We start from the raw sequence: 22,999 nt of genomic DNA, 5'->3' as shown, positions 1-22,999 counted from the left end.
TGGAGAATTCATACTTTTATTTCTCTTGTATTTATAGAGTCCAGCAAGTAGATGATACACCGCCTGAGGTGTCACTGAGAAAATATTGACAAGAATCGTGTCCCAAAAGGACTTATAACTGGCAACAGAGAGAGAAATAACAGGCAATCACAGTGTAATGTGAACTCAGAAAAGGGAAGTAGGAATGTTTATAATTGTCATAAAAATAATAAAAACTAAAAAGTTTAGTTAACCACTGCATTGACTGGCCTCTGTTTCTTAAATGCCCTGAATGGTTTGGCAAATTGAATTTATCATCTATTTTAGCCTCCTAACAAAGCATACCAGTTCCCTAAGTTAACACAGAAATGGCGGGGAGAAGGCGAGTAGAGTACCCTGCAACAGGAATTAGGCTGTTCAAAAGAATTGGTAGAGAGAAGGCCCCATCCTTCCTGCAAAGAAAAACAGCAAATGTGAGTTCTCTTCTCTATACGTGCTCCTCCTCTGACCTCATCTAGAACAGAAATCGGCAAATTAAAAAGCTGGTAATGTGTTATGGGGAAATCAGTCCAAACAATGAACATCTGAATTAAAGAATTTTCCTTGCAGTTTTACTACTTTTAAGCATATAAAATAATGAAGCTATTTCACACACACAAGGAAGGATATACATCTTGAAAGCAAGGACATATACCTTGAAATATGTATGTAAGATGTGTGTGTGTGTGTGTGTGTGTGTGTGTGTGTGTGTGTGTGTGTATAATCATAGTCCCTGCTTCCAAGATGCTCAAAATTTAGAGAAAAGAACTCAGGCTACTGTAACTGTGTCTAACTTACCTCTTTGCCTCTGTTCATGTTGCATTCCAATTCATCCAGGAGCCTGGGTAATCTTTCTAAAATCAGTTTGATTGAGACGCCGCTGCTTAAATGGCTTCCCTAGTGGATCAGACACTAAAGAATCCACCTGCAATGCAGGAGGCCTGGGTTTGATCCCTGGGTTGGGAAGATCTCCTGGAGAAGGGCATGACAAACCACTCCAGTATTCTTGCCTGGAGAATTCCATGAACAGAGGAGCCTGGTGGGCTACAGCCCATGGGGGTCACAAAGAGTCAGACACAACGGTAAATAACACAACTTCATAAGACACAACAACTCCTCTACTTAAAAGCCTGCATTGCTGTTAGAGTAAAATGCAAACAGCTGAGCATACCATAGCCAACCCTAATCTAGTTCCCACTACTTCTGCAGCTTCATCCTCTATCATCACCTCACCATCCTTCTCCTCTCTTCCTCCTATAACCTATACTCCCAGCCACGTGAGTGGCAGACATTTCCTTAAAAGTGCCTGTCTTTGCTTATGTGTCTCTCTCTGCCTAGAATGCCATTGCTTCTATTCTACCTGATAAACCTCTAGCTTGGAAGGCATTCCCTGCATCATCTCTTCTATGAAAACTTTGACTGACACACACACGTGCATACACATACATGCACACATGTGCCTTCTCGCTCTTCATGGTACCCTAACCCAGTTCCACCACTGAGTCATAATACTGTGTACCACGCTGTAGTGTGTGGTGTCCAGATCCCCACTTTAGAACTGAGATGCTGAGTCTCAGCTGAATGCCCCCAGCGAAATTTGCCTAGGCCAGCTCAAATCCAGGATGAGTCAATAAAAATAGGATACAAAGCACCTCTTGCTTCAGCATGAGATGATTCTGAAGTCCATTCCTGCTCCTGAGCTCCTGGGAGGACATAATAACAGTTCAACTCCTTTCACTGCTTGATTCTCTTCCCCCACTTCCCCACAGAGACTGACCAGTGCACTCCCCAGCTAACTCCACCTTGGAGTGTATTTCCCAGGAGCCCTAATTTAAGACACCATTTTACACTTACTTTTTTATAGCTATTTTCACCTACCAGCTGTAAGTATTTTAAGGCATGGGCTGTATGCATTTGTGTCCCTCGGTGCAGGCTACCAATAGAGTCTTACCAAAATAATGAATAAACATTAATATGAACCAAGTTGTACAAAGATTGCCCTTGGTCAAGAGTAACAAAGACTGCATAGTGTCTCCAGTAACAATTTCCCTTCTCTACTCCAAACATCTTCGCATTTAACTGGACCCATGGCCACTACCCATGGCCATACAGAAAGGAAACTACATTTCTCAGCTTACCATGGACCTAGTTGCGGCCATATGACCAAGTACTGGTCAGAGGGAGGTTAGAGCAAAAGTGATACATGCAACTATTACTCCATGTCCCTATAGTAGATAAATGTCTTTGTCCCAGCTTTGTCCTCCCCACTGTGATATGAATACCATGATTATAATTTGGCCTTTCTCCGACCATTTACACAAGGCCAAAACTTTGGGATGGCAAAGCCTGGCTTCTGAATATCAAGGAGCTCCTCTACCAACATTGGGCTCAGAGTGTTAAATGAAAGAGATATCCATTTCAATCTCATTAATCTCCTGTATCTTGGAGTCTATTTATAGTATCCTGCACCCTAATTAATTAATTAATACCAATAATTGCAAATGGCTACTCTGCCTGAGGATCAATCTGCTAAATGCCTATTTGTCAAATTAACCAAATGCATCTATTAACCAAGAATTTTTTCTTAAACATTTTTATGAAGTTGTCAGAAATATATGGTCCTCTGATGAGAGACTGTGGGAAGCCAGATCTAACCTCCTTAGACCTCCAAACTCTCCCTGTCTCCATCCCCTCTGGGATCCTCTGCTCCTTAGTCTCCCACTCCAGAGAACAGACAGCTGAAACAGAGTTCAGACTGGCTCTCCTCCTTTTTTCTAGCGGAAGGTCCCTGCCTTGGCTCTTTTCACCATGGAGTTCAGAGAGAGACAAACTCAACATTCCTTTAAAAACTGTTATAAAAAAAAAAGAATGAAAACTCGTCAACATCTAACATTGTCCAAAGCTTCTAACAATAACTAAAAGTATTAATATTATCTTATCCAATATAAAGTTTTATAAATATTTTAAAGAAACACAGGCATTTGGTAAAAGATAAACTAGGAAACTGGTCATTTGGTTGATTTTTTGGTGAAGAGGTTTTCAAATAATTGATTTCAGGGACTTGGATGGGTTTCTCCTTCTGGAAAACATAAACTGGCTTGTTTAAGGTCTATCCTCTTGCTGAGAACACTGGAAAAAAAAAAAAGGACTTTTTTTTTTTTTTACTTTTTTGAAATTTATTTGTTTTTAACTGAAGGATAACTGCCTTACAATATTGTATTGGTTTCTGGCATACATCAGCATGAATCAGCATAGGTATACATATGTTCTTTCCCTCTTAAACCTCCCTTCCACCTCCCACCCCATCCCATCCCTCAAGGTTGTTACAGACCCCCAGTTTGATTTCCCTGAGTCATAAGGCAAATTCCCATTGGCTATCTTACATATGGTAATGTGTATGTTTCCATGTTACTCATTATTATTTTTTAAAAATCTACTTGAGGGTATCAGTAAGTTACCAGTAGTATCAGTAGTGGAAGTTCAAGAGAAGGAAAACACAAAGGAATTATTCCTAAATCTGTTCTTACTATTTCTCATGAGTCATTTACTGATTCAAAACCTGCAGCTAAAGGTCAAAAGGGACAAAAGTGGAAACTCAGGACCCGTTAAGAAGGAGGGGTCTTGGAAAACAAAGCTTTCAAGTGGGTCCTTGGAAGCATGTACCTTAGAAGTGGAAGTAAAGTGGAACTACCTACAGCTGAAGAGCAGCTCCTACTCAGCTCAACCCTTGACTGAATTAAAGAGGTCTGCCCCTGTTCCAACTGCTTCCCTGAAGTGAAAGTAAATTCACTCCGAAGGAAGACAACATTACCCAGAGGCTCAAATTATCCCTATCATTCTTCATAAACAGTGCTGTTATGGCTGAATTATATCCCCCAAAATATATATGCTAAAGCCTAAACTCAGTACTTCAGACTATGACGGTATTGGAAAGTAGGGCCTTTAAAAAGCTAATTAAATTAAAACAAAGCCATGAGGGTGGACCCTAATCCAATCTGACAGGCATCCTTATAAGAAAACAAGATTAAGACACAGACAGACATCACAGATGCACAAAGGAAATACCACACGAGGACATTGTGAGAAGATAGCTGTCTTCATGCTGAGGAAACAAGTCTCAGGAAAAACCAAACCTGTTGACAGGTTTGGACTTCTAGCCTCCAGAACTGTGAGGAAATAAATTTCCATTATTTAAGCCTCCCAGTCTGTGGTATTTTGTTATGACAAACTTAGCAAACTAGTACACATGTCCAGAAGTTGATTTTTTTTAAAGGAACAACAACAACAAAAGAATGAGAATGAATACTCATCAGCCACTTCCATCTCTTTAGAGTCAGGATCTTGTCTGGGGTCTCTTCACAGACTTCATTGTCTCACAAATATATGCCTATGATCATATTTCTTTTGCCTTAAAGTGCCTTTTCTTCTCAGTTTCCTGGCAGAACTCTTTTCCATTCTCTGTGGCTTCCCCTGATCCACAGAAATCACTGTATTTTTCCATCCTTTATATACTATTGTCCCTGGTACAGGGACAGAATCACTTAGAAGAAATGGAGTAGCCATCATGGTCAACAAAAGAATCTGAAATGCAGTACTTGGATGCAATCTCAAAAAAGACAGAATGATCTCAGTTCATTTCCAAGGCAAACCATTCAATATCACAGTAATCCAAGTCTATGCCCCAACCAGTAATGCTGAAGAAGCTGAAGTTGAATGGGTCTATGAAGACCTACAAGACCTTCTAGAACAAATACCCAAAAAGATGTTCTTTTCATTATAGGGGACTGGAATGCAAAAGTAGGAAGTCAAGAAATACCTAGTGTAACAGGCAAATTTGGCCTTGAAGTTCAGAATGAAGCAGGCAAAGGCTAATAAAGTTTTGCCAAGAGAGCGCATTGGTCATAGCAAACACCGTCTTCCAACAACACAAGAGAAGAGTCTGCACATGGACATCACCAGATGGTCAATACCAAAATCAGATTGATTATATTCTTTGCAGATTGATTATACTCTTCAATACCAAAATTGATTGATTATATTCTTTATATTCTCCATCTCCAAAGATGGAGAAGCTCTGTACAGTCAGCAAAAACAAGACAGGGAGCTGACCGTGGCTCAGATCATGAACTCCTTATTGCCAAATACAGACTTAAATTGAAGAAAGTAGGGGAAACCACTAAACATTCAGGTATGACCTAAATCAAATCCCTTATGATTATACAGTGGAAGTGACAAATACATTCAAGGGATTAGATGTGATACATAGAGTTCCTGAAGAACTATGGATGGAGGTTTGTGACATTGTACCGGAGGCAGGGATCAAGACATCCCCAAGCAAAATGAATGCAAAAATGCAAAATGGTTGTCTGAGGAGGCCTTACAAATATCTGTGAAAAGAAGAGAAGCAAAAGGCAAAGGAGAAAAGGGAAGATATACCCATTTGAATGCAAAGTTCCAAGGAATAGCAAAGAGAGATAAGAAAGACTTCCTCAGAGATCAATGCAAAGAAATAGAGGAAAACAATAGAATGGGAGAGAGTGGAGATATCTTCAAGAAAATTAGAGATCCCAAGGGAACATTTCATGCAAAGATGGGCACAATAAAGGACAGAAATTGTATGGACCTAACAGAAGCAGAAGATATTAAGAAGAGGTGGCAAGAATACACAGATGAACTGTACAAAAAAAGATCATGACCCAGATAATCACGATGGTGTGATCACTCACGTAGAGCCAGACATCCTGGACTGTGAGGTCAAGTGGACCTTAGGAAGCATCACTATGAACTAAGATAGTGGAGGTAATGGAATTCCAGTTGAGCTACTTTAATTTCTAAAAGATAATGCTATGAAAGTACTACACTCAATATGCCAGCAAATTTGGAAAACTCAGCAGTGTCCACAGGACTGGTAAAGGTCAGTTTTCATTCCAATCCCAAAGAAAGGCAATGGCAAAGAATGCTCAAACTACCACACAATTGTACTCATCTCAGTCAGTCAGTTCAGTCGCTCATTCGTGTCCGACTCTTTGCAACCCCATGAATCACAGCACGCCAGGCCTCCCAGTCCATCACCAACTCCCAGAGTTCACTCAGACTCAATGTCCATCGAGTCAGTGATGCCATCCAGCCATCTCATCTTCTGTCGTCCCCTTCTCCTGCCCCCAATCCCTCCTGGCATCAGAGTCTTTTCCAATGAGTCAACTCTTCGCATGAGGTGGCCAAAGTACTGGAGTTTCAGCTTTAGCATCATTCCTTCCAAAGAAATCCCAGGGCTGATCTCCTTCAGAGTGGATTGGTTGGATCTCCTTGTACTCATCTCACATACTAGTAAAGTAATGCTCAAAATTTTCCAAGCCAGGCTTCAACAATACATGAACCGTGAAATTCCAGATGTTCAATCTGGATTTAGAAAAGGCAGAGGAACCAGAGATCAAACTGCCAACATTCACTGGATCATCAAAAAAGCAAGAGAGTTCCAGAAAAACATCTACTTCTGCTTTATTGACTATGCCAAAGCCTTTGACTGTGTGGATCACAACAAAGTGTGGAAAATTCTGAAAGAGAAGGGAATACCAGACCACCTGACCTGCCTCTTGAGAAATTTGTATGCAGGTCAGGAAGCAACTGACCTGCATACAAATTTCTGTCCAGTTAGAACTGGACATGGAACAACAGACTGGTTCCAAATCGGGAAAGGAGTACGTCAGGGCTGTATATTGTCATCCTGCCTAGTTAACTTATATGCAGAGTACATCATGAGAAACCCTGGGCTGGATGAAGCACAAGCTGGAATCAATATTGCTGGAAGAAATATCGATAACTTCAGATATGCGGATGACACACCCTTATGGCAGAAAGCAAAGAACAGCTAAAGAGCCTCTTGATGAAAGTGAAAGAGAAGAGTGAAAAAGTTGGCTTAAAACTCAACATTCAGAAAACTAAGATCTTAGAGCAGTATTACATATCCTTTTTTTCTCTTTATTCAACTCTACCAGCTTGTAATGCCTAATAAAATCTATATTAGAAATCCATTTTTTCAAGTAAATAATATATAAATAAGATATATCCTAATTTTCTTTATTAAGAATATTAATACTTAAATGTGAGCAAACTTTACAGTGTGTATCTTCGGGATTTTTCCCCAGCCCCTCTTTTCCCAAGTACCATGATTCCTCACATCCACCTAGCCTCATCTGCATAGTAAAAGGAATAGCTCCCAGGAGTCACAGTTAATGCATATGATTCCCATACCCTAAAATCGACTAGAGAGTAAGTACTTTAACCAAGCTTGATCAAAAAAAATTCTGCCTCTAAAGTTTAGAATTTGGAACAAAAGAAAAATTTAGTCTTTCTTTTGATGGTCAAAATTGTTACAAGTAAATTCAGAAGCTATATGAGCCATGTTCTTCCCTGTAGCCCAGAGACATAAAAATGTTTCTGTAGGAGAGAAAAATGATACAAACTCATCCAAAGAGTAGTTAATGACAGAGTCAGGAAAGGCATGATAGCATTACATCCCCTGGTTCCAGTTGTAAGTACTATGCAATCTGTGGGCACCATAAGTTATGCATATATCCTCTTTCTACTTTATCCTAGCTCAGATGGAATTCTGCTGCTTGCACCAACAGTCATAAGAGAGATTTATTAGAAACTCTCCAACTAAAGTCTAATGCCATTTTTCTTCAACAAAGTAATGTTTTTGTTGTTCAATCACTAAGTCATGTCTGACTCTGAGACCCCAGGGACTGTAGCCCACCAGGCCTCCCTGTTCCTCACTATCTCCTGGAGTTCACCCAAGTCCATGTCCATTGAATCAGTGATCCCATCCAACCATCTCATTACCAAAGTAATCTGAGGAACTGTAATTAAATAATGCAATACATTTCCAATACCATCCATAAGGTACACTTTGATGAGAGGATGATTTGGGAACTCCACAGTGGGGGATTTAAGTAAGAGAGTGCAGGTTATGCACAGCTACAGAACACTGAACATCTGGAGAGATGCTAAGGATTATAGAAGAGCAGTAAATTTGCTGGGATGGAAGGGGACTAAGATTGACATTTGCCTACTTTGCAATTGCCAACATGGAACCAAAAATACGATTACTGAGATATACCCAAGGAAAACAATGAAATACCAAAGGAAGAGCAAGAGGAGCAGAGGGAGAAGACGAGGAAGAAGAGGAGCAGGAATCAGGAACGATCCAAGACAGATGAGGTGACCTTCAAGTTCTCTTCAAATGTTAAGAGGAAATATGAGGTATGAGTGGAAGAAGGTAATTCTTCAATGTTACAGCTCAACTGCAATAATAGTGCTTCTGTAGATTTTTTTTTTTTTTTAGATAAACAGCATGCCTGTTAAATTATTGGGCTTTCAAATTCTTGTAATTCACTGGGAAAGGAAAATTTGAACTTCCTTAAAGTTTTTATACTTGAATCTTTTTTTCTTTAGTAAAAGAGATAATCATCAGGCATCATCACAGTAAAAAGGTTTTAAACAATGGGCTAACTTAGGAGCACTTTGGTTTTGGTGATTATTTCAAGATAGTTTTCAAATATCTGTGATTTTACCAAAGCCAAAACACATTTGTGTCTTATCAAACCCAAAACAAATGTGGCCAAGAATTTTTTATATTTAACTTTTTTTGAAGTCATGTGTATTTTATGTGAAATTTAGTTCATATGTTTCTGATTTATTTATATACAAATAATCAAAATTTTGTTTTGTAAGAACCATTTGCTGTCCACAGAAGGATTTTATAAATGATCTAAAGTGTTTAATAATTTTAAAGCCTTTTTTTCCATAAATAGGCAATTTTTCTTTGAATTTACTTAAAGCTTCTCCTTTCGAATCCTTCCAAGGAGTAAGCGTCTTTTAATTTCATGGCTGCAATCACTATCTGCAGTGATTTTGGAGCCCAGAAAAATAAAGTCTGACACTGTTTCCACTGTTTGCCCATCTATTTCCCATGAAGTGATGGGACCAAATGCCATAATCTTCGTTTTCTGAATGTTGAGCTTTAAGCCAACTTTTTCACTCTTCTCTTTCACTTTCATCAAGAGGATTTTTAGCTCCTCTCCACTTTCTACCATAAGAGTGGGTGTCATCTGCATATCTGAGTTTATTGATATTTCTCCTGGCAATCTTTATTCCAGCTTGTGCTTCTTCCAGCCCAGCGTTTCTCATGATGTATTCTGCATATAAGTTAAATAAGGAGGGTGACAATATACAGCCTTGACATACTCTTTTTCCTATTTGGAACCAGTCTGTTGTTCCATGTCCAGTTCTAACTGTTGCTTCCTGAACTGCATATAGGTTTCATAAGAGGAAAGAAAGTTATGACCAACCTAGATAGCATATTCAAAAGCAGAGACGTTACTTTGCCAACAAATGTCCATCTAGTCAAGGCTATGGTTTTTCTAGTAGTCTTGTATGGGTGTGAGAGTTGGACTGTGAAGAAAGCTGAGCACCAAAGAATTGATGCTTTTGAACTGTGGTGTTGGAGAAGACTCTTGAGAGTCCCTTGGACTGCAAGGAGATCCAACCAGTCCATTCTAAAGGAGATCAGTCCTGGGATTTCTTTGGAAAGACTGATGCTAAAGCTGAAGCTCCAGTACTTTGGCCACCTCATGCAAAGAGCTGACTCATTGGAAAAGACTCTGATGCTGGGAGGGATTGGGGGCAGAAGGAGAAGGGGACGACAGAGGATGAGATGGCTGGATGGCATCACCGACTCAATGGACGTGAGTCTGAGTGAACTCCAAGAGTTGGTGATGGACAGGGAGGCCTGGTGTGCTGCAGTTCGTGGGGTTGCAAAGAGTCAGGCACAACTGAGTGACTGAACTAAACTGAAAGCTTCTCCTTATTCCCCAAACTTATGCCCCCAAAGTAATTAAAATGTTAAAGGTAGCAAATTTTTGGTTTTAATTACAAAATAAGGAAGTTCCATGCTTTCCCTAGTAACCTAAAGATAGAAACCTGGGAAGATTTTCTTGCTCATCCCTTATTCTACTTTTTCACAGTCTTTTTATTTCCTTTGTTCCACATGTTATTTGTGGAAAAAACTATGTATGCTTAATGTTTAAAGAATTTGATCTCGCATTTGACTCAGTTCTAATAAGGTGGATAAACCTAGAGCCTATTATAAACAGTGAAGTGAGTCAGAAAGAGAAAAACAAATATTGCGTATTAATGCATATATATGAAACCTAAAAAGATGGTACTGGTTAATCTATTTGCAGAGCAGCAATGGAGATTCAGATATAAAGAAGAGACATGTGGACAGTGGGGGAAGGAGAGGGTGGGACAAACTGAGAGAGTAGCATTGGAACATATACGTTAACATATGTAAAATGAGATAGCCAGTGGGAAATTGCTATATGACGCAGGGAGCTCAAATCCGGAGCTCTGTGACAACCTAGAGGGGTGGGAGGGGGTGGGTTCAGTGGTGGGAAGGTTTAAGATGGAGGGACATACATGTGCCTATGACTGATTCATGTTGATATATAGCAGAAACCAACACAATATTGTAAAGCAATTATCTTCCAATTAAAAATAAATAAGTTGTAAAAAAAGAATTTGATCTCTGAGGAAAAGTGACAACTTTGGTAAAGTGTATGGAGCATAAACAACGATAAACAATAATTAAATGAAGAAATAACAGGCAGCACCACATTTTCACTGATAATGCTAAAAACCAAAGAGACACTAGACTAAATTGACAAACAGCCCTTATTGATAACTAGTTCCCTGAAATAAGATGCAATCAAGGGAGCAAATTAAAATATTTTATGTATCCTTTTGCCCCGCCATTCTCTTCAACTGCCCTATCATACAAAAGCACACATTTTTAAAATGAGACATTAAAATGTAACATTTGACATTGTGGTATGATCCTTTTTATCTTTTCTTCTGAATAATCTAGAATTAAGCAAACTATCCTTGATTGTTTGGAAAGACTGCCTCTTTATAACAGTTGTTGTTTTTCAGTCTCTAAGTCATGTCCAACTCTTTGCGGCCCCATGGACTGCAACACACCAGGCCTCCCTGTCCTTCACCATCTCCCGGAGTTTGCTCATATTAATGTCCATTCAGTCAGTGATGTTATCCAACCATCTCATCCTCTGCCACCCGCTACTCCTTTTGTCTTCAGTCTTTCTTTCCCAGCATCAAGGTCTTTTCTAAGGAGTTGGGTTTTCACATCAGGGGGCCAAAGTATTGGAGCTTCAGCTTTGACATCAGTCCTTCCTATGAATGAACATTCAGAACTGATTCCCTTGAGGATGGACTGGTTTGATCTCCTTTCAGGTCAAGGGACTCTCAAGAGTCTTCTCCAAAACCACAATTTGAAAGCATCAGTTCTTTGGTGTTCAGCCTTCTTTATGATCCAACACTCATATCCGTACATGACTACTGGAAAAACCATAGTTTAAACTATACAGACCTTTACCAGCAAAGTGATGTCTCTGCTTTTCAAGTCATAGCTTTTTATTTTTCCAAGAAGCAAGTTTCTTTTAATTTCATGCTGCAGTCACCACCCATAGTGATTTGGGAGCCCAAGAAAATAAAATCTGTCCCCTTCAAAGGGGAAAAAGTGGAAGCAGCGACAGATTCCAGTGAAGGGGCCTGCTTAACTCAATTAAGCTATGAGCCATGCCATACAGGGCCACCCAAGACAGACAGGTCATAGTGAAGGGTTCTGACAAAACATGGTCCACTGAAGAAGGAAATGGCAACCCACTCCAGTATTCTTGTCATGAGAACCCCATGAGCAGTATTGAAAGGCAAAGAGTTATGACAATGGAAGATGAGCCCCCTAAGTCTGAGGGTGTCTAATAGGCCACTGAGGAAGAGTGGAAGGCAATCACTAATAGCTCGATAACATAAATACCAATAACATTAAAATTTGTACATTGAATTTGAAGAGTTAAGTCTATAATATTATTTCTACTCCTACCTTAATAGTTTATCCCTTTATATTAATTTCCAAAATGTACAAACAAACTCATACAGCTCATGCTCAACATCACTAATTATTAGAGAAATGTAAATCAAAACTTCAGTGTGGTATTACCTCATAACAGACAGAATGGCCATCATGAAAAAAATCTACAAACAATAAATGCTTGGAGAGGATGTTGAGAAAAGGGAAACTTCCTACACTGTTGGTGGGAATATAAATTGGTGCAGCCACTCTGGAAAACAGTAGGGATTTTCCTCAAAAAACTAGAAATGGAGTTATTATACAATTCAGTGATCCCACTCACTCATGGGCATATACGTGGAAAAGACAAAAACTCTAATTCAAAAAGATACATGCACCCCAGTGTACATTGCAGCACTATTTACAATAGCCAGACATGAAAGCAACCTAAGTATCCATGAACAGATGAGTGGATAAAGATGTGGTACATATTCACAATGGAATATTACTCAGCCATAAAAAATGAAATAATGCCATTTACAGCAACATGATGGACCTAGATAATATCATACTAAGTGTAGTCAGACAGAGAAAGACACTATCGTATGATATCACTTATTTGAGGAATCTAAAAATAATACAAATGAACTTATTTACAAAATAAAAATAGAGTCACATAAAAAAACATGGTTATCAAAGGGAAAGGCTAGAAGGGAGGGAAATATTAGGAGTTTGGTATTAACCATACACAAAAATAAACTCAAAATGGATTAAAGATCTAAATGTAAGACCAGAAACTATTAAACTCCTAGAGGAGAACATAGGCAAAACACTCTCTGACATAAATCACAGCAGGATCCTCTATGACCCACCTCCCAGAATATTGGAAACGAAAGCAAAAATGAACAAATGGGACCTAATTAAAATTAAAAGCTTCTGCACAACAAAGAAAACAATAAGCAAGGTGAAAAGACAGCCTTCAGAATGGGAGAAAGTAATAGCAAATGAAGCAACTGACAAACAACTAATCTCAAAAATATACAAGCAACTCCTGCAGCTCATTTCCAGAAAAATAAATGACCCAATCAAAAAACGGCCAAAGTACTAAACAGACATTTCTCCAAAGAAGATGTACAGATGGCTAACAAACACATAAAAAGATGCTCAGCATCACTCATTATCAGAGAAAGGCAAATCAAAACCACAATGAGATGCCATTTCACTCCAGTCAGAATGGCTGCGATCCAATACAAGCAATAAATGATGGAGAGGGTGTGGAGAAAAGGGAACCCTCTTACACTTTGGTGGGAATTCAAACTAGTACAGCCATTATGGAGAACAGTGTGGAGATTACTTAAAAAACTTGAAAGAGAACTGCCTTATGACCCAGCAATCCCACTGCTGAGCATACACACCGAGGAAACCAGAAGTGAAAGAGGCACGTGTACCCCAATGTTCATCACAGTACTGTTTATAATAGCCAGGACATGGAAACAACCTAGATGTCCATCAGCAGATGAATGGATAAGAAAGCTGTGGTACATATACACAATGGACTATTACTCAGCCATTAAAAAGAATACATTTAAATCAGTTCTAATGAGGTGGATGAAACTGGAGCCTATTATACAGAGTGAAGTAAGCCAGGAAGAAAAACACCAATACAGTATACTAATGCATATATATGGAATTTAGAAAGATGGTAATGATAACCCTGTATGTGAGACAGCAAAAGAGGCACAGACGTATAGAACAGTCTTTTGGACTCTGTGGGAGAAGGCGAGGGTGGGATGATCTGAGAGAATAGCATTGAAACATGTATATTATCATATGTGAAACAGATCGCCAGTCCAGGTTTGATGCATGAGACAGGGTGCTCAGGGCTGGTGCACTGGGATGACCCAGAGGGATGGGATGGGAAGGGAGGTGGGAGGGGGATTCAGGATGGGGAACACATGTAAACCCATGGCTAATTCATGTCAATGTATGGCAAAACCAATACAATATTGTAAAGTAAATAAATAAAACTGGAAAAAAAAAGGAATTTGGTATTAATAGACACACACTACTAATGGGCTTCCTAGGTATCTCAGTGGCTAAGAATCCACCTGTCAAGTAGGAGGTGCAGGCTCAATTCCTGGGTCAGGAAGATTAACAAGAGAAGGAAATGGCAACCCACTCTAGTATTCTTGCCTGGGAAATCACATGGATAGAGGAGCCTGGTGGGCTACAGTCCATGGGGTCACAAGAGTCAGACTTGACTTAGCAACTAAACACAGATGCACATGCATACAAAAAACAACAAGGACCCATTGTATAGCACAGATATGTAATATCTTGTAATAACCTATCATGGAAAATAATCTGAAAAATAATGTATATATAAAACCAAATCGCTTTGCTATATATCTGAAACTAACATGTTGTAAATCAACTAGGCTTCAATAGAATTAATTAAATTTTAAAAATAGTTTATCCTTTTAATAGTTTGTTCCTCTGAGCACAATTCCTTCTATTTCTACAATACTAGAGTTCAACTTCTTAATCTTCTATCCCTTTGCTAAATATTTCATTCTTTTTTAAATATTATCTACTGGACATTTACTATAAACCAGGCACTTTTCTAAGTTCTAAGGTTACATATGTGGCTAAAACGGACAAAAATCTCTGTCCATATGGAATTTTTATTCCAGAATATGTTAGTATCATAAAATTAATTTGAAAGGATAGATGGTAGTCAGATAACTAAAAATTAAATGTTGTAACTAAGGATATACTTCAGCGCTTTAACAATTGCCTAACCATCACTTGTGTCATTTTAAGTATTTCATCCTTAAACTCTTTACAATTGTATCTGATATTTGTGCACCTACCCCAATGTCTGCATCAAAAAAATATCACAAATAGATGTCAGGACTAAAAACCACAGCCCTGACAGTTCTATGAATAGCAAATTCTATTTACATTTCTTTCTGTGGTGCATATCAGTCTTTCAGATCAAGAAACTACTATTTTAAGGACTCCACCTTTGAAGACTTAGAGACATTATATTATCATCATAAGATCACAAAGTTCTCAAATAAGTGTCATATACACTACCCAAAGTTTGGGATGTTAAATTTCCTCAAATTTCATCTCCATGGATACAGATTGGGAAATACGTTGCCAGTGGGAAAACAAAGCCTGCCTGCAGCACTCAGCTTACAGAGGAAATTAAGCAATTTGTTAACCGTTGTACTTCAAGAGCAGAAGAAGCAGAAAAATACACTTCTCCCAGTAACTACGAAGTATTCCTCAGGATAGATTTTGTTTAACAGTCATACGACTTTGCTTGAAATTTCTGGCCCAAGATCCCTGTTATCACATGAGTCATAGACAATCACCCCAGCAAATGCACTATTTTATGGTCATATAGTGCAACAGCAGGGAGGAGAGCTAAGGGGTCGGTTCTGGATTAGAACACTATCTTGACCACTTTCTAGCAGTGTGACATTGACTGGGTCACTTTAACCTTTTCAAGATTTATAGGGTTGTTGTGAGAATCAAATGTACCAGATACTACCAGTTATGTCTCATTGAATCTTCACAACAATCCTGAAACAATTCAATAAGCTGTCATAATCGAACAGGTATTTTAGAATTGAAGAAATAGTTTAAATAAAATGTCTGCCATAGAACCAGGCTGCAAACACTCATAAGTTAGTTCCATTCTCACAGTGCATTCAAGTGCATGAAGCCCCTTGTATGCGTAACGTGAATAAAATGTGTAGACATACAGTTGTTTAGTTATTTAATATTTGTCTCGGTCTTAGTAAACTCCATTCATCCTGTTTACACTCAATTCTTGGATCACTAAGAGACAGCTGTGAAGTGTAGGTCCCTCACTTTCTACTGCTTCAGACAAGATTTTTCTATCCTTTCACAAGTTAAAAGCAGCAAGGCTTATTGTAAAGGTGAAAGTGAGTTTAGTTACATCACATTCCAGTACTTGCCTTTCTTTTGGTATCTCAGCATTTAAGAATACTAGTCCTCATAAAGATGGGAATGGGCTTGTCTTCCTCTTTTCTCCTACCCTTTCAATAACTGCTATTGTTCATTCTGTTGAACGCATTAAGGACAATGGTTGACTATCTACATTCTTTTTCCTTTTATGTGAAAGGGAAATGTACATAGTTTGGTTGGTTAGGAACTGAAGAAAAAGCCCCAAAGAGGCGATAAAAGAATCCTCCCCTGGACACCAGACTGCAGCCTTCCTGCAAGGAGCTGGGACAACACCATGAAAATGCCTTGAGTTATTCAGCTGTTGCAGTTCTTACTGTTTTCTTTCACATACATCACTGAATTCTGAGTCATTGGTTCACAGCATAAATGTGTCCACAGGAGAACCCTGAAGAATCAGAGTGTTAGTAACAACAACAACTCTTCACCCATTGCTGCTCTGAAGTTTCAGTCCATGGTACTACTTCCATTCTGAGCTCTGCAGCCCATTTGAATTACCTATTAGTTTTCCTTTTTCTTTTTCTGTAGACTTTTCTTCCTATAACTACCATATTCAAACATCAGGTTAGATGGATTTTCTGTCTATACAATTGGATTTATACTCCTGTTTGGCAACATATTTGTATACTTACAAAACTTTTCTATAAGAAGTTTTCTTAGTATTTATAAAATATTTTTTTATTTCTTAAGACCCATATTAACTTCTAATTCAGTAAAATAATGCAGGTCCTCTACCTTTCTACTTAAAAATACTTGATTTCAGACTTGGTAACATTTTTTAAAGTGAATTCTCATTGACAGTGAGCAAGCTTCTGGCATACATTTTCAAGTTAACCTTCATTCAGATGTTTAAATAGTAACTGGATATATATGTATACTGAAACTCAAGAAATGTTAAACTTCTATATATGCATAGAACTATGCCACGAATTAAATATGATAGCATGTGTGAGATTTAAACCAAAGTAACTGCGACTATATCAATCCATGTTTTATTAATATCAATAATAGTAGAATCTCTTAATTCACTTAAGAATGTAATTAATACTAATTCATATAATTTATAGAATATAATTCATATAATATAATAATTATATATAATTCATATAATAATTATATTATATAATCATATAATTAATAATTCATATAATATAATAATTATATCATATATAATTCATATAATAATTATTTATTCCCTATATTAATAATTTTAAACCCTTTAATAATCTAAAATTCTTTCTATTCCTGCAATAGTTTAGTTTAACTCCTTAATAATCTATCTTTGTGTCTAGGATACAAAATTGGAGAAGGAAGTGGCAACCCACTCCAGTGTTCTTGCCTGGAGAATCCCAGGGATGGGGGAGCCTGGTGGGCTGCCGTCTACGGGTCGCACAGAGTTGGACACGACTGAAGCAACTTAGCAGGATACAAAATAATTTGCTAAATAAAAAAGCAAAATATGAACATAATCTTATTTTTTCTAACTGGTGGCCCTATCTCCCACTTCTCTAGAATATATTATAATTATTTAATAAGTACCTGTTTTCACCATGCAGTCATACTATTTTCTTCAAGCAGCTGAATAACCTATTTTTATGCTTAACATTAAATGGTCCAACAGTTTATAACCAATATGAAGCTCAGCCATAAAATTCACCCCATCTTCATAGCAGGGTTCAGCCCTCTGGCTAAAGAAATAACTGCATTAGAACTGTGTAATTTACAGAAAACTTAATAGAGTCCTACAAATAAATAGCCTTAGCTTGTTTTACTAGATAAGTAATTTAACTTTCTAACTTGGGGGAAATACAGCAGTTAACTGCTCAATTCCCCACATCCCTTCATACAAACAAGGTCCAATTCCTCTAGCTGCACAAGGTGGGCAATGCTGTTTACTGCTCACCTACCCTGCCACAGAGTGAAAATTAATGAGTTGGTGTTGAAAAGCAAAAATTGCCTCATGTAAAAAGAAAATGTAAATACTAAGTGCCATTACATCATTAGAAAAAAAGGTCACTGAGTGAACACAGCAAATAAAAAGGAGCCCTGAGAAACTGCCATTAGTTTTTATTCCCCCCCCCCGGAGCCAAAGTCATACTGACTGCCCTCTTCTATGTCTCCTGGCTCAAAGGCTCTATAAGACCCTATAAGGAGAAGGGAATAGCTACCCACTCCAGTGTTCTTGTCTGGAGAATTCCATGGAATTCAGAGGAGCCTGGTGCACTACAGTCCATGGGATCCCAGCGACTAACACTTACAGATATATAAGAGCAATTTAAAAATGCAACCTCTATTCTATTGATTAAAGCATAATAATTGAATGATTGCAGCAACAGATACCAACATCAGAGAATAGCAAGATTCTGGAAACCAAAGGATGCATTCCCCATTGGGATGCTGATGACCGAAGAGCATTCACGGAGTCTGTGATACTATGTGACATACTTTATACTCAGTTTCAATGCAGATACAGATAAATCACTGACAAAATGGCAGTTGCTTGATGCCCCAAGAGATATCACCTAACTGTGCCTAACCTAGACACAAATACTTGTTGAAATTGTCACGATCTCCCTTGTCTCCTGTCCAATAGAAGTTAAAAGGGGGAAGGGGTCTTTGGAATGGAGATAAGGCAGTGATGCAAATATTTATTAGCTCTTCCTTTCTACAGACGGATACATGTTGAGGATAAATGTCCTTCACATGCAGATTGATTGTCCTAAGAAACCAGGCTAAGTAAAGCTTCGTTTCCTGGGCCCCACTCCTCCCCACTGTGTTTCTGGGTCATTCTCCCCTTAGAGTTGCTATGCAACCTTCTCACCCTCCCATAATGGAACAGGTGAAGTCAAGTCTAAGAAGTTTCCCAGCAACTCCTGAATCTACTTTTCCAGAATGACTTGGTCGAAAGAGTTATGAACCTCAGATACACCTGTACACAAACCCATGTCAAAGTTAAATAATTTTTTAAATTATCTTCCTCACTTCTCCTAAATTAACACACTCAATCATGTTCAGTGAAATAAAGAATGATTATAGAAGTCTGTCAGCTTTAGAGCCCTGGCTCAGACCCTTGCTGATCATTAGCAAGTTGATGAATCTTTACAAACCTATTTCCTGTTTTGTAAAATGGGTACGACAAGGCCCATCTATCAGGAAAATTGCTAAATAATAAACTTGAGCTCCCAACACATAATAAGTACACAATAAATATGAATCATTATTCTTTTTAACTTGCTATGAAATTATCCACAGAATCCTTATTCCTGGGTCATCTTCCTCAGAACTTGCTTGGTCAAGCCACCCACATTGTTTTCCCCCTTCATGTAATAAAAAAAGTCAGGGTGGTCCAGAGTCAGAATGCCCCTTGGCCACTTTTTATGTTCATTCTGGCAGGCCTTTGCCTGACTGCTAATCAGTGCTCATCCCATGCCATTACCAAACCTATTTCTTAAGATCATCTAACAATGTCTTTCTCATTTCACAGTTTCTGCCCCACTGCATTGTCTGTAAGGCAAACTTTATAAACCAACTTTTCTTCTTACTCTTCTTTTTCCCTTTCCATTTCCTTCCTAAACAATTCAGTCTAAAAGCTTTCAGGTGGGGCTGAGCAAGGTAAGCATCAGACCGGGGACTGTGGGTGCACGGTGGCATCCCGGCTAAAAAACTGGTTGGAGCCCAAGCAGAAAGAGGAGCATGTTCACAAACTGATAGTGGCATCCAGTTAGGGGTGGGGGAGCCCTGAAATGAGTGAAGAGAATATCCTTGTCAAGAGACATCTCAGAGTGGATTGCCAAAGCCTGAGCAGGGTGAGGAAGGTTATTGATGTAGAGGGATGGCCAGGTGCAGGCTGTCCAAGTGGAGTGAGAAAGGTCTCTATGCACGTGACAGCATGAGGTGTCACAGCCCAAGCAGACTGAGGTGTTTGGTTTCAAAGTCTAAGGAAGGTACATAGAGCATCAACGCAAGGGGTGTTCACAGTGGGAGATGGGTTATACACAGGAGAACTGAGCAAAAAAGAAACATATTGAGGATTTGGGAGCTAGATTTTTCACAGTTGGTGAAGGGAGTTAAAAATGTGGAAAGGAAAAAATCTAGACTGAATCTTGTGGTATTAGACTGGAACTGGAGATATCTCTGTGACCTCACAGTTTCAACATTTAGATAGAAACAGAAAAATATGGATGTAAAAAATATATTACTTTTTCTATTGCTACTCGTGGATGGGTGCTTGAGTAGACAAAGCAGGGGAATATATAATTATACATACATTTATATAATAACAAATAAAGAATATATAATATAATTATACATTTGATATAATAAATAAATAATATATAATCATAATAACATATATTCCCCAGCTTTGTGCATTCAAGTGACCTGGAGGCAGTAATACTACAATAGCAGCAATGAGTTTATATAGCACCAAGATCTTGGTTTATAAATATCATTCTATAATGAAAGGACTTAGAGATCCTTGGAGAAATGGATTAATCCAGGACTGAGGCAAGGAAAATAAAAAATGATCCCAGAACCTCTTCTTGTGCTAGAAAGTACAGATGTGTTCAAAGGATGAGCTATGTCAAAAGGACATAGGAGCCACCTTGAAGAAGATTTCCCTGATCAAGTGAGTATATAATTTAAGTTCAAACTAAATAGTTATAGAAATAGATAACTGTTGAATAAACTAGGAATTCATGAGTCATGAGTAACAAAGCGCAAAATGACAGGTAGGTAGATAGATAGACAGGAGGGGGGACAGAGGAAGGGAGGGAGGTAGGGACGGGGGAGGAGGAAGAAAGAAAGGAAAAAAGAAAGAGAAAGAAGGAAAGGAAAAGAAAGGAAGAAAGGGCAAACGTTTGTTTAAGAATGGAATGTCTAGCTATTCTCAAAAGACTGCTTTAAAAAACAGTTGTTAATAGCAAAGAGTAATTACAAAGATAAACTTGTATACACCAGTTTACAGATTAATCATTTTAATCAAACAATCACAAATCATTCAATGATTGATGAACACATTGTCAATAATGGAGCAAATAGAAATCCTGATGCATTACAAGGAGATGAACCTAGCACCACTTTTGTAATATTTCTGCCAAAGACTCATAAATTTACTCTAACCAATAGAAAACAAAAATATACATTGAGGAATTTGCACAAAATAACCACCCTATAAATTTCAAGGTCATGAAAGTCAAAATAAGAGTGGAAAAGGATTGAAGGAAACTAAAGAGGCATATTTGACAGCTGAATGCAACATGTGATCTTGACATGGATCGTTCTGTTACAAAGGGTATTTTCAAGATAATTCACAAAACTCAAATGGTGTTTGAGGGTTAGATGGTAGTAATGTGTCAGTGTTGATTTCTGAATCTGATGGTTTTACTGTGATTCATTAGGAGAATGTTGGCAGTAGAAGGAAATACACTAAGTATGCAGGGGTTATGGGCAACTTGCTCTCAAATAGTATAGGAAAAATTTTCTTTGTACTCTTCCTACAATTTTTCTGTAAATTTGAGATTGCTTCAATGTAAAATATCTTTTTTATAAACATACTGACTTAAATGCAGTGAAGTACAAGAACCTTCAACACATCATAAAAAGATAGAAGCAGAGATATCAGAACAAGGCAATGGTCTCTGCAAGCTACCTGATAAGTTTTATGCGAAGGTTTGTAAAATAAAACCTATCATTTGTTCACTGCATGGCCATTTCATTTCTGGGTGTCTGGCTTGCAATGCTGATTCTGCCACTGCTTTTCAAGTGGCACACACAGAGTAGGCACTAGAGCAGAAAAGTGACTCTCTCTTTAGTAAGAACACAGTAAGTTTCCATGTCAGTTTGAATGCTGAAATTCATCAGGGAAGCTCATGTCTTTGTTTGCCTACTGCCATGGAAAACCCTTCATGCCATCATGATTTCATATCCAAGCTAATTTTTAAAAACCAGGATTGGCACTCCATAGGTCAGTTCCAGACAGCCTGTGATATGTGTGGTTTTAAGAACGTGCCATTAAAGAGAGGCAGGTACCCTAACCAAAGTGGCTGACAAGTTGATGGCCAGAAGCAGTAAATACACAGCCTAAGTTTGTATATAATGGCCAGCAATGGTGACATTATTTATACAGTGGAAAAGCCCATAGTGTAAACATATAAGACATACATTTCTTGGACTTAATGACTCTGGAGCTTAATCATTTGAGAGTTTTCATTAGAAGTGTTCTAAATTAATCTAATTTATAATCTGATACAAAACATTTCTCAAACTAGGTTTGGACCACTCCAAATATGAATTTACAGGTAACCACTACACAGATGTACACACACCTTTAAGTCAACTCAGAAGTTCTACTTTCAACACAGCCTCACAACTCCAGCAGGGAGCTGATAACCCATCCCAGGTATTTCCAAAATTAGTCATATTTTTCCTGTTGTGGTTTGCATCCTGTTGTGGTTTGTATCCTATCAAGCTCCCCCATACCAGGGGATATATTCATTTTATTTTTATATAAGTGGTGTCTTTCGTCCATTTCTTCTGCCCTTAGCAGTATATCACAATATTATAATTATTTCTCCTGTCAAGAAATTTTTTTCAGAACCAGGCTGCATAGAATTCTGCTAAACAGATGATCCTATTTTTTGACCTTGTTAGTTGACATAGAGTTGACAAAAGCTGATGTTTTGTATATGAACCTCTGACTGTTTCCTTTACATAATTCGCTAAAAGTGAAATCACTGAGCCAAAATGTGTAAACACATTAAGGCTTTGATAGTATTAACAAGAGCTTCCCAGATGGTGCTAGAGGTAAAGAAAAAAAAAAAAAAAACCACCTGCCAATGCAGAAAACATGAGACCAGTTTCGATCCCTGGGTCAGGAAGATCCCCTGGAGGAGGGCGTGGCAACCCACTCCAGCATTCTTACCTGGAGAATCCCATGGACAGAGGAGCCTGAAGGGCTACAGTCTATAGGGTCACAAAGAACTGGACACGACCAAAGCGACTCACACACACACACACAGTACTAACAAATTGCCCTCCTGGAACTCTACTCAATAC

The sequence above is a fragment of the Capra hircus genome, chromosome 3 (assembly GCF_001704415.2).
Source record: "Capra hircus breed San Clemente chromosome 3, ASM170441v1, whole genome shotgun sequence".
NCBI lineage: Eukaryota > Metazoa > Chordata > Mammalia > Artiodactyla > Bovidae > Capra > Capra hircus.
The sequence above is the reverse complement of the archived record's forward strand: the minus strand, read 5'-3'. Positions refer to the sequence as shown.